General features: G+C 39.7%; 1 protein-coding gene across 4 annotated transcripts in view; it reads left to right on the top strand.

Annotated features, from left to right (window-relative positions):
* Window positions 1-14106, top strand: part of Hdac9 (histone deacetylase 9) — an 855384-nt gene that overhangs the window by 45688 nt on the left and 795590 nt on the right. The gene's annotated exons all lie outside the window — the stretch shown is intronic.

Here is a 14106-nt window from a genome sequence, read left to right as displayed (position 1 = left end):
CTTAAAATGCCACCTCCTATTCCTTTCCTGCTTTTTCTTCTTCCCTTACCATTCTGCCAGGACAGACCAAGACTCTTAGGGGATAATCTTCCAAAGATGCTGTGTTTGTCTTCATTTTTCTGATTTCATTTTAACAAGAGAGGAAATAAACACCAGGCCTCCAGTCTGAGAAACACTGAACAGAAGGATGCTGTGAGAAGATGAGGATTTGAGTCTCATCATTTCTTCTTGTTTGCTATTTGTGTGGCTATTGCAGAAGTCTTCATAGCTAAAATCTATAGGTTTTCTTTTGACCACTGAAACACTTAAAACTCATATGTGCTGTATGAAACATTTCTTCACAATTGCCTTTGTTCTTTAAAAAAAAAAACAACACAATTTTTAGCATTGTTATAACTCAAGTTTTCATCTCATGCTAGATAGTAAGTTCATTGCCAAAAGAAACTTGTTTAATTCATTTTTTATTATCAACTAATAGTCCTATTAGTGAGTAGCCTTTTAGTGAGTTTTTATTATACTAATGTACCTGAAAGCATGGGCACATAAATTTAACAACATTTAATTTGACTTGTTTTAATGAAATGCTGAAGCATGAAGAAAATGGGACATTCGATTCTATTATAATATTAACTATAATATTACTGCCCATTTATCCGTTTTGCATATTAAATTATGTCTGCGGTCATGTCATGTATTCCTTCTGTTGTCTAGTTGATCATTATCAATCTTCTTACTTAGTCAGTGGACACTTTCTCCGTTCATTTTCTGTGAACTTCCATAGGTTATAAAATAGGCTTAGCTCTTACTATCATGAGACACGTAGTCACTGGAGGAGCAACTAAAAAAAGTAAACACAGATGAATATGAAATTGAACATTGAAGTGACTGTTCGGAAGGCGAGAATCAGGGTTGCCCACTGTCGGCTGGCTGTATTTTAGCTTTTTGAGGAAATAGAATGAAGCCGAGAGATCTCTTGAGGATGATCAATAATGCTTAGCTAGAGAAAAACCAAACACCAAACTAAACTGAAACAACTGGTGAAAAGTAGATCAGGCCTTATATGTGGTCCATACCAAGTTCTCATGTTGTTTCAGAGGTGTGAGAACAGGGGTAGGGGCGGCAGCGGGGTGGGCGGCTGAAGGACGTCAGACACTTTCCTAAGTTATCCCCTTGAAGTTGGCTTTTTGGGTGTTCTATTTACCAACATGTGTTTGTGTTCTTTGAGTATGGCTTCACCAAGATATCATTCTCACATTATGCAGTTCACTCATTTTAACGACACTCTTTTAGTATATCCTCAGAGTTGTGTAACCACCACCCAAATCAGAGTCAACCTAAGAACATTTTAATATTTTATTTTCCCATCACCATCTCCATAGGCAACCACTATTCTCCTTTTTCTTTCTTTTTAGAATGATCTGTTCTGACATTTGTTTGTTTGATTGATTGTTTATTTTATTTTGAAACAAGGTCTCATATAGCCCAGGCTGGCCTCAACTTGCTGTTTTGCTAAGGCTGGCCTTGAACTGCTTGCTGGGCCTCATGCTTCCACTTCCTGGGTACTAGGGTTACGGGCTTCACTGCCACACTGAAACCGGTTCTAGCCATTTTATATACATGAAACCATATAGGATGTTCACTGGCTTCTTATTCTTTGCTTCACAGTCACTGAAATGAGGGACTTGTTCTCTCTTTCATTGAATCGTATGTTCCAGCAATGATACTTCCCTTGTTCTGTTCTATACCATCCACAGCTTCCAAATTTAGAGCAGTTTCCAAACTGCTAAATGAAGACGTTAAAACTTACTGATACAGGTTTTTTTTTTCTTGTTACTTTATCACTGTTTGGAAAACTTTACTGATCACTATTTGTTCTTCTCTTGTTTCTTACTGAAATCTGATTGCTTCTCTTTTAAGAGGAATGGCCAGCAAACCTTTGTAATCTGGAGTAGGTATCTTGTGTGAAGCTTTAATGCCCATGTCAAGAAGAGGATAGCTGGGGAAGTGTTCATTGCTTGGATCTCCAGTGTCTTCCAAAGGACATATTGTAAAGTTTGGCCACCAACCTGTGGCACTGTTTGGATGTAGTAGAGCCTTAAGGGGTGGACTGGGAGGAAAGAAGTTGTGACTGCTGATATGGCCTAGATGAGGATCATATGCCCCACTCACTTCCTGGGTCTTTCTTTGCTTCCTGGCTACCCCCAAGGAACAGACTACCCTGAAGTTGAGTTTGCCCCTGTGGTCCTTTGGCCCTACTACTGGCTCAGAGTAGCTGGGTTAGGGATGAGAACAAAATCCCTAAAAGTGAGCCAGCACAAACATCTTCTCATTTAAGCAGACTTATCTCAGATACATCTTGTAGTATTGAAAAGCTGAGTGACACAGGCAAGGTGTGTGTAGAAGCTTGAGATGGCAGGTGTAAAAGACAGGCACCTAAAGCCAAGGCTGCGTTCCGAAGGGGGAACCGCTTTAACAATGAAACAGTGAAGCTCAGTGAAGCTCAACACATGCTCCAAGAATCTAGTCAGCATTGATGGAGTAGCTGACAGCTATTAGAGCTAATTGGTTTTTGGCTGGCAGCCAATGGCCGGGGACCCCAATGCAGAGGGAGTGCAGCTTTAGGGGGACCATTCTGTAGGAGTCACGTGTACTGCCGGGTCAAGCCTGAAGGAAGTTGAGGATTCATTGTCATTTCTCGGTCAAAGCTTTAGTCAGTGTCACGTCCCTCTCCTACTCAAAGGAGCTACACTGATGTCACAAGCCAGGGAGTGGAGTGAAAACAAACTGCTCAAAAACGCACTGAGAATATTTGTCCTGCAAAGGACTTCTGACGCTTTCACTCTAGTTAGAGCCACGGGGGGTGCCTTGGATTACTCTGGCCTTTGCAATTTGACCACTGAAACATTTAAAATCTATAGCTGTAACGGCTGATGATTAGCGTCCCAATGTGAAGATACTCCCTTCTCCATTTTGTTTTAGGTAAGGAAGTGGCTGGCATCGAATGTATAAGAGCTATTTTAGCTGAAGGCAACAGATAGGTTATGGAGAATCAGCACTCTTTGGGCCAGGTAGTAATTACAGACTCGGAGAATTCAGTGTTGAATGTGTTCTGTTCCCCAGCACCTTCATCTGCCTCTTTATAAAACTCTGTATTACGTGTTCATTTGCTTCTCTTTCTTTGCTCTCAAGTCATAGCAATTAAGTGCTTTTTCTTGCCTTCAGTGTGCCAACGTGTACCACTGACGTTATTTCTTTTTTCTTTAGACAATTAGTAGCTTCCAAATCCACAATGGTCCCCAAATTGCTAAGTACGGAAGTAAAAAAAGCCCCACATTCAGGTGTTTAGAAATGCTCATAAGATTTGAACAATATGAAGGAACAATAGGAAAAATATTTTGTCATCTCTGAATACATTCAAAATTTGTGATTGAAGTTTTTTGCCTGCTCCTTAGGGAGACCAGAAAAGAATTGTTCTATGAATTAAGAGGAAGAAATGAATCATTTTCAAAACTTACAACATGTTCTTTCAGGAGACATTCAAAGACTCACATGGAAACATTAAATGATGTTGACTAACTTCTTCCGACTTGTTTGGCCTTGGTTTTATTATCTGTAGAACAAAACATTTGACCTAAGTTGGTCTTTTTCTGGGAGGATCATGGAAGGTTGTCATAAGGAGTGTCCTTCTCAGATGGGATTGTTTCTTTATGTTAGTGTCCCAGCATGCTCTGCTTCCCTTCCTCTGAGTAAGGTGACTTGATTTTTCTTTTCTTCTATGTTTTTTTGTGTATAGCTCACTAATGTTGACAGTCTTTTAAAATACCTGAATTAAACCAGCTGGCTTACCTGGGGGTCCTCTGGACTCTAATCTGTATGAAATTACTCACTGCAGAAAGGGTTTTGCCAGTTGTCTGTCAGTGAAGACAAATTTTAATTCATTCTGCTCAAATTGCATCGGCAATTAATAACACAAAATATAGAGATGTGAACTGTCGCCTATGTCACAATTTATATCTCAGGATTGTGCAAGGCCTGCCAGTGAAAACAGGATGACTTACTGAAACTATTATAATATTTGAGAAATATCAAGACTCTATAATAAATTAAAGCAATTCATACCTCCCATCATCCTCATAAGAAAATAATCCCAAGCTTTTACTTAAGCACCAGTGTCATTCTGGGTGACATACAAGAAGAATTGTCACACATCCATGAGATGAAAAACAGCATGAATTCTTGTCAATCTAGGGGCACTTGGAGCTAAATCTGGGAGATTTGAAATCAACTTATTTTTAGAAGTGTAATTCTAATATCTAATTTTTGTTATTATTCCCTGTCTTATTTTTTATTTTAGGATGGACATATCACTCAGTAGATATGAATATTTTATTTTAGCAGAGTATATATGAACACCCTTTTAAATGACTTAACTGATACAGCTTTTGTTGGTTATTTTGGGCTTAAAATGGCACTTGAGACAGATAACCAAAAAAACATGAAACAGAAAAAAATGATTTCTTTTATAGAAAAATGGAAGGCGACATGTTTCTGTAATGCTTTCTTGTCACTTACGCCGGGAAGAGCCGTTTGACTATGGGAAGTTGCTATGGGAAGCATGCTGCATTTTCGTGGCATTACATTTTACTCCCCTGTTTGCTTGCTTGACGTTATCCTTTAAGAGATAGCTGTATCTACATATGTGTGTATCTGTCTGTGAACATATGCATATCTCCATCCATCCAGTTTTTTTTTTAATGCCTGAGTGCTGCTTCTTGAACAATCCTACAGAGTGAAACTTAGCCTTTCTTTTGATGTTCACCTCTGTGGAGCTGGACCGTTATAAGCATCATGGATGTTTTTGGCGAATGTGATGGCTCCTGGGCACCACTCTTCTTGTGTCTGTGGTATGGGACTGTGCTAATGCTCAGGTCTTTTTACTGAGAAGCTTGGTGTTTCAGTCAGTTCTCTGTGGCTGAGTATTACCTACTGTATATGAGGTTCAGCTGGACAGCAAATTATTTTTCATTAATATCATGGCACATTTTAATTAAAAAGCATCATTAAATGACTTGTAGGGAAATAAATGAGCTTTCGTGTGACCATAAGAACCTCTCTATAGCTCTTATACATCAAGGCCATCAGAGCAAGGCCCTGACTTCCACTTTAGCTGTACTTAATTATGTCATTATCAAAATTCATGGGTTGAACACAGCATAGGATACCCATGTGTCACTCTATTTGAAGCAGTAGAAAGTGTGTATGAATCTTTAGAGGCAAGAATTAGCCTCAAGGACTGCATAGAGCGAAGAAAAGATCACCTGTGAGTTACCAGCATAGCAAACAGTATCCCCTCCGTAAGCCAGGATTCTAAGTCACATCAGTGCTGCTGGCTCCTGCCCTCACCTCTTGCCTGCTACCACCTGCATCTAAGGGATTTTTCACTGAAACCAGAAATATTCTCCTAACTTTGTTTGCGACATTAGAAATTTCAGAGGGAATTCTTTTCATCCAGGGAAAGGAGAATCAGGCCAGTTTTGAGAAGCTAAAAATAAAACTATGCAAAACTGTTTTCAGAGTGGAATTCATTGGCATTTGTTTCTATGCATGACAGCCCCTTAGAATACAGTATTGAATCAAACTGTGATTCTGACTTCAACAGTTTTCTTAGTCAGAGTAAGAATATTGACTAGATTTTTTTTTAACATCTTAACAGATCTAATTTGAGTTCCAAAAGCTTAATAGTAGTAGAAATAACGTCAATGATAGGAGTAATATATTGAGTTTAAAATGCATGTCAGAATCTGTGCTGCTATTTCATGTATATTTTTTCTTTAAGTTATTCTGGATACCAGTAGAATTTAAATTGTAACAAGGTAGGAACTTGTTACAACTATCAATTTGACAAAAATAAGAAAAAAATATTTTTTTTTTTTTTTTGGCAGGGCACTAGGGGGGAAGAAAATTGTATTGTTCTGAAAATTTTTTTCTGATGAGAGTTCTGGGGATGCCATGAGCCAGTTTTTTACTAGTCTCTTTGATGCCAAACAAAAACACACTTTTCTTGTTGATGTCAAGACTTCAGGGTGAGAATGGCACTGAACAGGTAGTGTAAGGAAGGGTTGAGAGTTCCTTAATTTCTCTGATGCATAGAGAGAAGAGGAGTCACAGAATGATGTTGCTGAGTTTTCAGAAGCGTGGGTGTATTCTGTCTATGTGTGTGTATGTGTGCAAGCACGTGAGTGTGTGGATGTGTGTGTGTGGATATGTGTGCATGTGTGCATGCATGTGCATGCATAAATTTGGGTTCTTGGCACAAATGAGTACAATGTTAGAGAGAGCCCAGCAAGCAGAGCGTGGCAGGCTGTAACATCCCCAGGAACTTGTAGCTGGCAAGGTAGGATTACTTTGAACTAGTGCAGGAGGACAATCTCAGCATTGACCAGGTACCCCAAGAGAAGATAAGGGAGGAAAGAGTCAGGCATAGGAGTGGTAGTCAGAGGAATCTTGAAGCTCTAACCAACTAGCAATAGGGTCGCTTCTCTATTTATACAGGCTTCACAGAACAAAGAAAGACTAATGATGATCCAAGAAGTACAGATTATATCATTTTGTCTCTGGACATGTGTTTGATTTTTCATTACATGTCCAGGGTTACAAGTTCAGTCACAGTTAGAAAGTACAAATAGAGCAGGTTTTATTTTTATTAATAGCTCTGTAACTCCAATTCAAAGAATCCAGAGAATGTCTCTGTCAAAGCAAACACATTTATTAGATGACAACCTGTTTTTAGGCTGGCAGTATTTGAAGATTTAAAGCACCCCAGATAAACAACATACCTAACTCCTTTTACTATATCATTTTATAATCTATGCTAGAAAGTATGAAGTTTATTTTAGTCTATCTATCTCATTAATTGAGCTTTATTTTTCCAGGGCTGTACCCTGTATGATCCCTTATCCTTAAACTATGTATTTAGAGAGCTCTAAGCATATTGTAAAAAGTGGCTTTGAATCTTTTACAATTTCTCCTGGCCATTTGAAGTTTGTCATTTAGCACTAAGTTTACCTGGTTCAAATTATACTGTTTGAGTTTGCTTAGGGGCAGATACTCCAAGAAGATTTCTGGAGTCATAGCCTCATTTAGTGCTTATTATGATCTCCAGGGCATAAGGAAGAGTTCCAAGTAGGGCCACACAAAGTTATTTCCCTAAAAGCGGAAGGGATAGTACGTTTAGGAGTTTCCTAAGAAGACTCAGACATAATTTTCTTGGGAAAAGACATGAAATGAATCATAATGCAGAATGTCCCCAAGAATGCAGCACACCTAAAAGTGAGAGACAGGATGACAACGATCACAGCATTCGGCTCAGCTTTGCTAGAATGTGTGGTAAGCAGCTGTGATGGCTTCATGACTTTTCCTGTTTCCCGTGGATATGGCTGTGCCAAACTAGCAACAGCTGATGTATTAAGGAACCAAGTCTATTTCTTTTTGAATCTAGTTAGGCAAGGAAATGATCAGGAAAGTTTTTCATATTACAGAGTAAGAGATGGAGGGAGAAAGCTGGCTCAGTAGTTAAGAGTGTATATTTCTCTTGCCAAGGACCTAAGTTCAGTCTCTAGCACCTACATTATTCTACTTTGTATTCTGTTGACTAAAAACAACTTGTAGAGGAAAGCGTTTGTTTTATTTTACACCATCACTGAGAGAGACATGGTAGGAAGTCAAGTAGGAAACTGGAGGCAGGAACTGACCCAGAGACCATGGAAAAAAGTTAATTACTGGCTTGATTCCAGGCTGACATTCAACTATTTTTCTTACACAGCTCAGGGTACCATCTTAAGGTTGATTATGCCTACATAAGGATAGGCCCTTCTGCATCAGTTAACAATCAAGAAAATAGACATGGCCACAGGATAATCTGATAGAGAGGGTTCCTCAGTGAAGAGACACTTTTCCAAGGTTGTTCTCAGCTTGTGTCAAGGAGACAAAACTAACCAATACACACATCAGGCAGCGACTCCACGGCTATCTGAACTGTCTGGTCTCTTTGGGCATCTGGACTCACGCAGACATGTCCACACAAATACACATAATTAAAAATAAGAATATCTTTGAAAACAATTGAGGGAGAAGAGAAAAGAAATACCTGCATGAAGCCCTTACCCAGGGACAGGGCTGAGATGTATATTTGGTTTTTCTCAATACACAGCCATTGACTATCTTCATCATCTACTGCTGACTTCCTAGGATAGGGATTTCTGTCGTGAGGAACAGGGGATTACAGCCAATACATGTCAGGATAATGTCTATTTAATTGAAGTCCAAGTAAGCTTTAAATGTGGCTACAAAGCATGTTACATGGTTTTAAATGGCACATTTTAAGGAATGAAGAATCTGATTAGAAATATTAAATATCTTATTTGACCAGATATTCTTAACACTTCAATTATAATCTAGATTCCTTTATATTTGATTTTATTCCTAGCACTAAACTGTCTAAACATGCATTGTTTGACTGTTTGTGTGAGGCAAGTGGAGGTAAATTAGAAGGCTTTATTTAATGTTTTATAGTATGTTATGTTGTATGAGATAGCTACCGTGGGTTTAGCAATGGGGCCCCATGTGAACGCACATTCCAGTCTTTGAAAATAAAGAATGTTATTTTTTATGAACAAAAATGATTTTGAAAATGTGATGAAATTAAGGAACTCCAAGTGAGGAGACTGTTCTGTATTATGCATTTGGGCCCTAAACACAGCCATACATATCTGTCTTATGAAGGAGGTGGGGAGATTCGACACATACAGAAGAGGAGAGGGAAATTTGATGACCGGGATAAATCTGTCATAACAAAATGGAGCTCTGGTACATGGCCATTGATATCTTGAATTGAGGTAGCTGTGATGGTCTTTTATTTTATTTATTTTTTATTTTTTGGAGATGAGGTGGATCATTTGAAACCCTTGCCACAATTCTCTTGAGAGACTTCTTTCCAGCTTCAAATAATTGTGTCCCATTGTATGAGATCTTGGGGCAGGTTCTAGAGTGTAAGAGAAGTAGAAGATGGACCAAATGAAGATGTCAGCAATGCAGCACTCATGAGCCACTCTTGCTTGATGGGGCCTTTCAGTGATGTAGTTGCTTTTGAGTCACCTATATTATTTAAAGGAACCCTAATACCTTGGATAGACCAAGCTGGGTATGTATAGAATCCTCCTCTGTTGTGTCAGCATCCTATCTGCGGTGAAATAGATTTCCTTCAAGTCGTGCAACAGATGGATTTTTTTCAAGGCTCCATTGAGAGCATGACCTTACGAACGCTTGGACAGCTAGTATAACTGCTTCTAGGCTTCTGCCCCCCAGATCTGTAAAAGCTCAAACATGGTTGCTTAAAGGAGGCCTATGAGTGGCAATTGACTACAGCTCCCACTGGAGAAGAGCACAACCCTGTGCAGGAACCTGAGGCCTCAGGCAGCCCAGCTTTGAAGAAAGATGGCGGCAGAATGCAAGCTCCTTTCCTCAAAGCCAGGCTACTCATTGTCTAGATAAAAGCCAGCTTTCCTACAATGTAATCCTACAATGTAAGTGTTCAGGGCCCTTCATCTGAGAAGAGGGAATCTTTGATGGGAAACCAGTCCCTGACTCAGAGATGCTCATGGCAGGGGCATAGCCTTGGTCCTTTAGGCAGACACTAGAATTGCCTCAAGAAGAGACCAAACTTTGTGAACTTTCTTGTATTTTTCAAAAATTGTATAGTTAACACCATATATACTATTGTAGAGTATTTTCTTTTTGAGTCTACCAACTTATCAAATATATACCAGTTCCTTCAGAGCTTAAAATTTCTGTTGTCCCTGGACTAAGTCAAGATGCCATTTCATCTCTTTTTCCATATTTTAACACAAGTAACCAGAATTAGGAAGTTACAACAACATTTTATGTTATATAGAAGAAATTATTAGTGACTATATTTAGATAATTGATGATTGAAGACTTTTATTTAGCCATGAAGATTAGGCATATAAGTACACACACACACACACACACACACACACACACACACACACGCACACACACGCACACACACGCACACACACGCACAGAGTGCATATGTGCCTACATGCTGTCCATTCGGTAAGATTCTTTAGTAGTAAAACGCCAACCTAGAAGCAAAGGTTTGTTGCTACAGCATTTGATGTGGACATCACTCATGTTTTGAATGAGAAATCAAGCTAAGGTCTTTCTTTTTTTTTAATGGAGTGGCTACAGTGGAGTTTGACTTCCTGTCACTTCATAAAGCTAAAATTCTCAATGAACAGCATTTTTGTTTGGAGCAGGCCAGCCCCTGTGAAGCAAGCCTCTTCAGCTGGTGAGGAGTGTGTGCCCCGATTAGCAAGGCAGCCACACCGGGCTCCAGGCATTTTCAGATTGAACCGAGGGACCTGCTGCAGCACAGTGTCTATTGTTCAGTAATGAATGTTTTGCAGAGTCCTTTCAAAAGTAAACCGTATTGTTCCCTTGCTAGTGTCAGTACATCTGAGTGAGGTGATTATGGTTTCTAAAAAAAGCACTTTCAGGATGGCAAAAAAAAAAGTCTATTTGAAAAGATTCCCCCCCCTCCATGTCTGGTGATAAATTTAAAAATCTTAAACATTTTGAGAACATCTTAGAAAAGGTTTAAATTTATCTGAAAATCCTGCCTTTGATCCCAGGTGCATGGAGCCTAGAAACCCTCAGAGCCTGCAGGCGGTTCTGCTTTCTGAGCTGCTGCTTGGGCAAGAAATTTTGCATAACAAACAATTCAAAACTTAGGTGTTCAGAAAGGAATCCTGAGTCTGGGGGAGCTGGAACATCGCTGAGTAAATAGGACAGAAGTTCCTGATGCCAGGGCACTTGTGTAGCTGAGAAGACAGTTTAGTTCCTCACCTGAGACTGTTGACCTCAGAGCCCGATGGTGTGTTCTGATGGGGCCTTCAGTGGGGACCTCATGGGGTACGGGTGGGCTTCATGTTTTCCCTCTTTACCTCCTGCTAGTGGCACGTGCCCTCTTCTTCTTGCCTAGCTGAAAGGACCACAATCTTCAACATGCTCCAGGATGTTACTTAATGGATTACTTGCCTATGGACCTACACACCTTACTATAATGTCCTCAGAACGCAGGGGCCATGTATTATGAGGAGCCCAGCACACACCTCAAGTACTGCATGGCGTTGATAAACACATCAACTAACATGGAGTCTAGCACATATTTTAACTAATGCCTTGAGCTGTAGCATATACATCAAGTATTGTGTGGAATCTAGTATACACATCATGTAATATGTGGAGTCTAGCAAGCACATCAAGTATTGTATGGAGTAGCACATTCATGAAGCATTGCATAGTGTCAAGCACACAAATCAGTTCATGAGCCATAGTTTTAACACACAGATATCTGGTCCTTTATGGAATTTATTCTCCTCCTTTATTGTGTTGGGGCATTTTTCTTTTTTTATTTAAATATTTTTATTTTTATTAATTACAGTTTATTCACTTTGTATCCTCCCTGTACCTCCCTCCCTCCTCCTCTCCCAATCTCACCCTCCCTCTTCCCCACCCATGTCCCCTTCCCAGTTCACTGAAAAGGGAGGTCCTCCTTCGTTTCCCTCTGACCCTAGTCTATCAGGTCTCATCAGGAGGTAGCCTATGGCAGTTCAGTATCCAGGTGGCCTCCATAGTAATGGGGACAGGGACTGTCTCTGACATGAACTGATCAGCCTACTCTTTGTTCACCCTCCCTGAGGGGAGAGCAGCCTTACCAGGCCACAGAGGAAGACAATGCAGCCACTCCTTATGAGACATTTTTCTTAAATCCCAATTGAGTGAAAATGTCTACTGGAACTTAGGTAGCTGTAAAGCAAGCAAGCAAACAAACATCCCTGCTAAATTCTAGCCTCCCAAACTATGCTATTCATAGAATTCTTAGAGAAGATGAAGCTCATATTTTAAGTATGTCCCCATTTCCACACTTCACATTAACAAATTTTAGAGATACAGAAGATAGTAGATGTATGTTAATTTGGGGACCCATTAAGTTGGCTCAGCAGATAAAGATAATTGTCGTCAGCCTGATGGATTTGAGTTTGATCCCAGAAACCCACATGGTGAAGAAGAGAATCATCTCCTGTAAGTTGTCCTCTGACCTCCACATGTGAACCATGGCATGCACACACACACACACACACACACATGCATTCGCATTCATGTACAGTAAAAAATAAATATACAAATGGTGTCTTAGACAGGTGGTGGTGGTTCAAGCCTTTGATCCCTGCACTGAGGGAGGCAAAGGCAGGTGGATATCTATGAGTTTGAGGCCAGCCTGGTCTACAGAATGAGTACCACAACAGCCAAGGCTTCACAAAGAACCCCTGTCTCAAAACAACAACATCGAAACAACAACAACAACAACAACACAATGAAAGTGTCTTAATTTGGCCTAATTAAACTATACCCTTAAAAGATAATGTAAGGTATAATGATGAGCAATTCTGAAGGATTTCTTATGCTTCCACATCCACAATTCACATTCTTTTTTAAAAAGATTTATTTATTAATGTATTTTTTGTACATGAGTGCTCTTTCTTCATGAACACCAGAAGAGGGTATCAGCTTTCATTACAGATGGTTGTGAGCCACTGTGTGGGTGCTGGGATTGAACTCAGGACCTCTGGAAGAGCAGCTAGTGCTCCTAACTGCTGAGCCAGAAGTCCAGCGCCAACAATTCACATATTTACCCATGAGGTCCTTCTGTCTGTTAAAAATGAATGTTTGGAGATTAGCTATTGGACTTCTTATAAAATTATGTCACTGTGTCATTGGGATAAGATCAACATTGCTACGTAGAACTTTGTGATTTTCTCATCTGTTCCTCAGCTTTGAGTAGAAGGGACAGGTATGGCATTGTCATTTGTAGGACACGTAGACTGTTGTTAAATGGAAACGTTTCCATGATGGCATATATGCATTTTGTAGTAAATACTAGTAACCATTTTTTTAACTTGAAAAAAAATCTCAAAGAAACAAGGAACTGAAGTTGTACTAGCGGTGAGCCCTTTCTATGCAGTTGGCAGCTTTCAGACATTTTGGATAAAGTTATATGCTGCTTAGGAAGATGGCAGGTGTTATGATGTTATGTTTGCTGGAAAAGTGATGGCAGAATTGATTTAATAAATTTCACTGTCAACATTGTGAGCATATAAATAAGATAATTTGCCACTGTGATTAAGTAAAAATCAAGTGAAAATTCATAGGCAGTGAGTGTATCATTTGATCTGATGTGGAATATGATTGGATCTGACCTACCCTTAGAGTAAATGCCATACCAAAAATCTGTGCCATGTGACAGATATTATTTGTAGAAAAGTACCTGAGTTGGCATGGACCACTTGGTAGTGTCATTGCCTTTTATGCTGGCTATCTTGGGAGGTGCAGGTGTGCAGGTGTGAGAGTGCAGAGGGAGCTCAGAAGACAACTTAACATGTCCTGAGCTTTCATCCTTTCATCACCCTGGAACTCACCAAGTATAGGCTGTACTGCTGGCTTTCTTTTTGCAAAAATGTGAAATCTCCAACTCCCCTAAGTCCAGTAATGCCACACATGGTTTTGATTTTTAGGACTTTGGGATTCCAGTGGTTAAGTATATAGTAAAACCAGTATTTTTGAAAAAGTAGGGGAATGAGGAAACTTTCTGATTATGAGTAATACATGTTTATTTTAGGAAACTGAAAGCTAAAAGAAGATCCAGTACTAGCTCTCAGAACAATGAACCTGGATGTTTCCCTTCCCTGAGCACATAAAAGGTGGAAGAGCTATGCCTCTTGTTCCCATTCTTTAACTTTTACTTTTGTCATTGGAGCCACTTTCTGTTGGCCATGTCAGAAGCCTTGGGGTCTCATCTTGGACTTCATCTTTTGGTATTGTGGCTTCTACCTCCTTGAGCATCTATGTATTTCATTTTTTCTTTTCCAGCCCTTGCTTCATTTTCTCGTGCCCATCCTCATTCTTCTTTTATTTGGAGCCACGCAGTGATGTCCTGCTCACCCCTGCTTCCTGTAGTGGAACCCT

This window comes from Meriones unguiculatus, chromosome 1 (genome assembly GCF_030254825.1).
Source record: "Meriones unguiculatus strain TT.TT164.6M chromosome 1, Bangor_MerUng_6.1, whole genome shotgun sequence".
Lineage (NCBI taxonomy): Eukaryota > Metazoa > Chordata > Mammalia > Rodentia > Muridae > Meriones > Meriones unguiculatus.
This window is presented reverse-complemented; position numbering and strand designations above follow the sequence as displayed.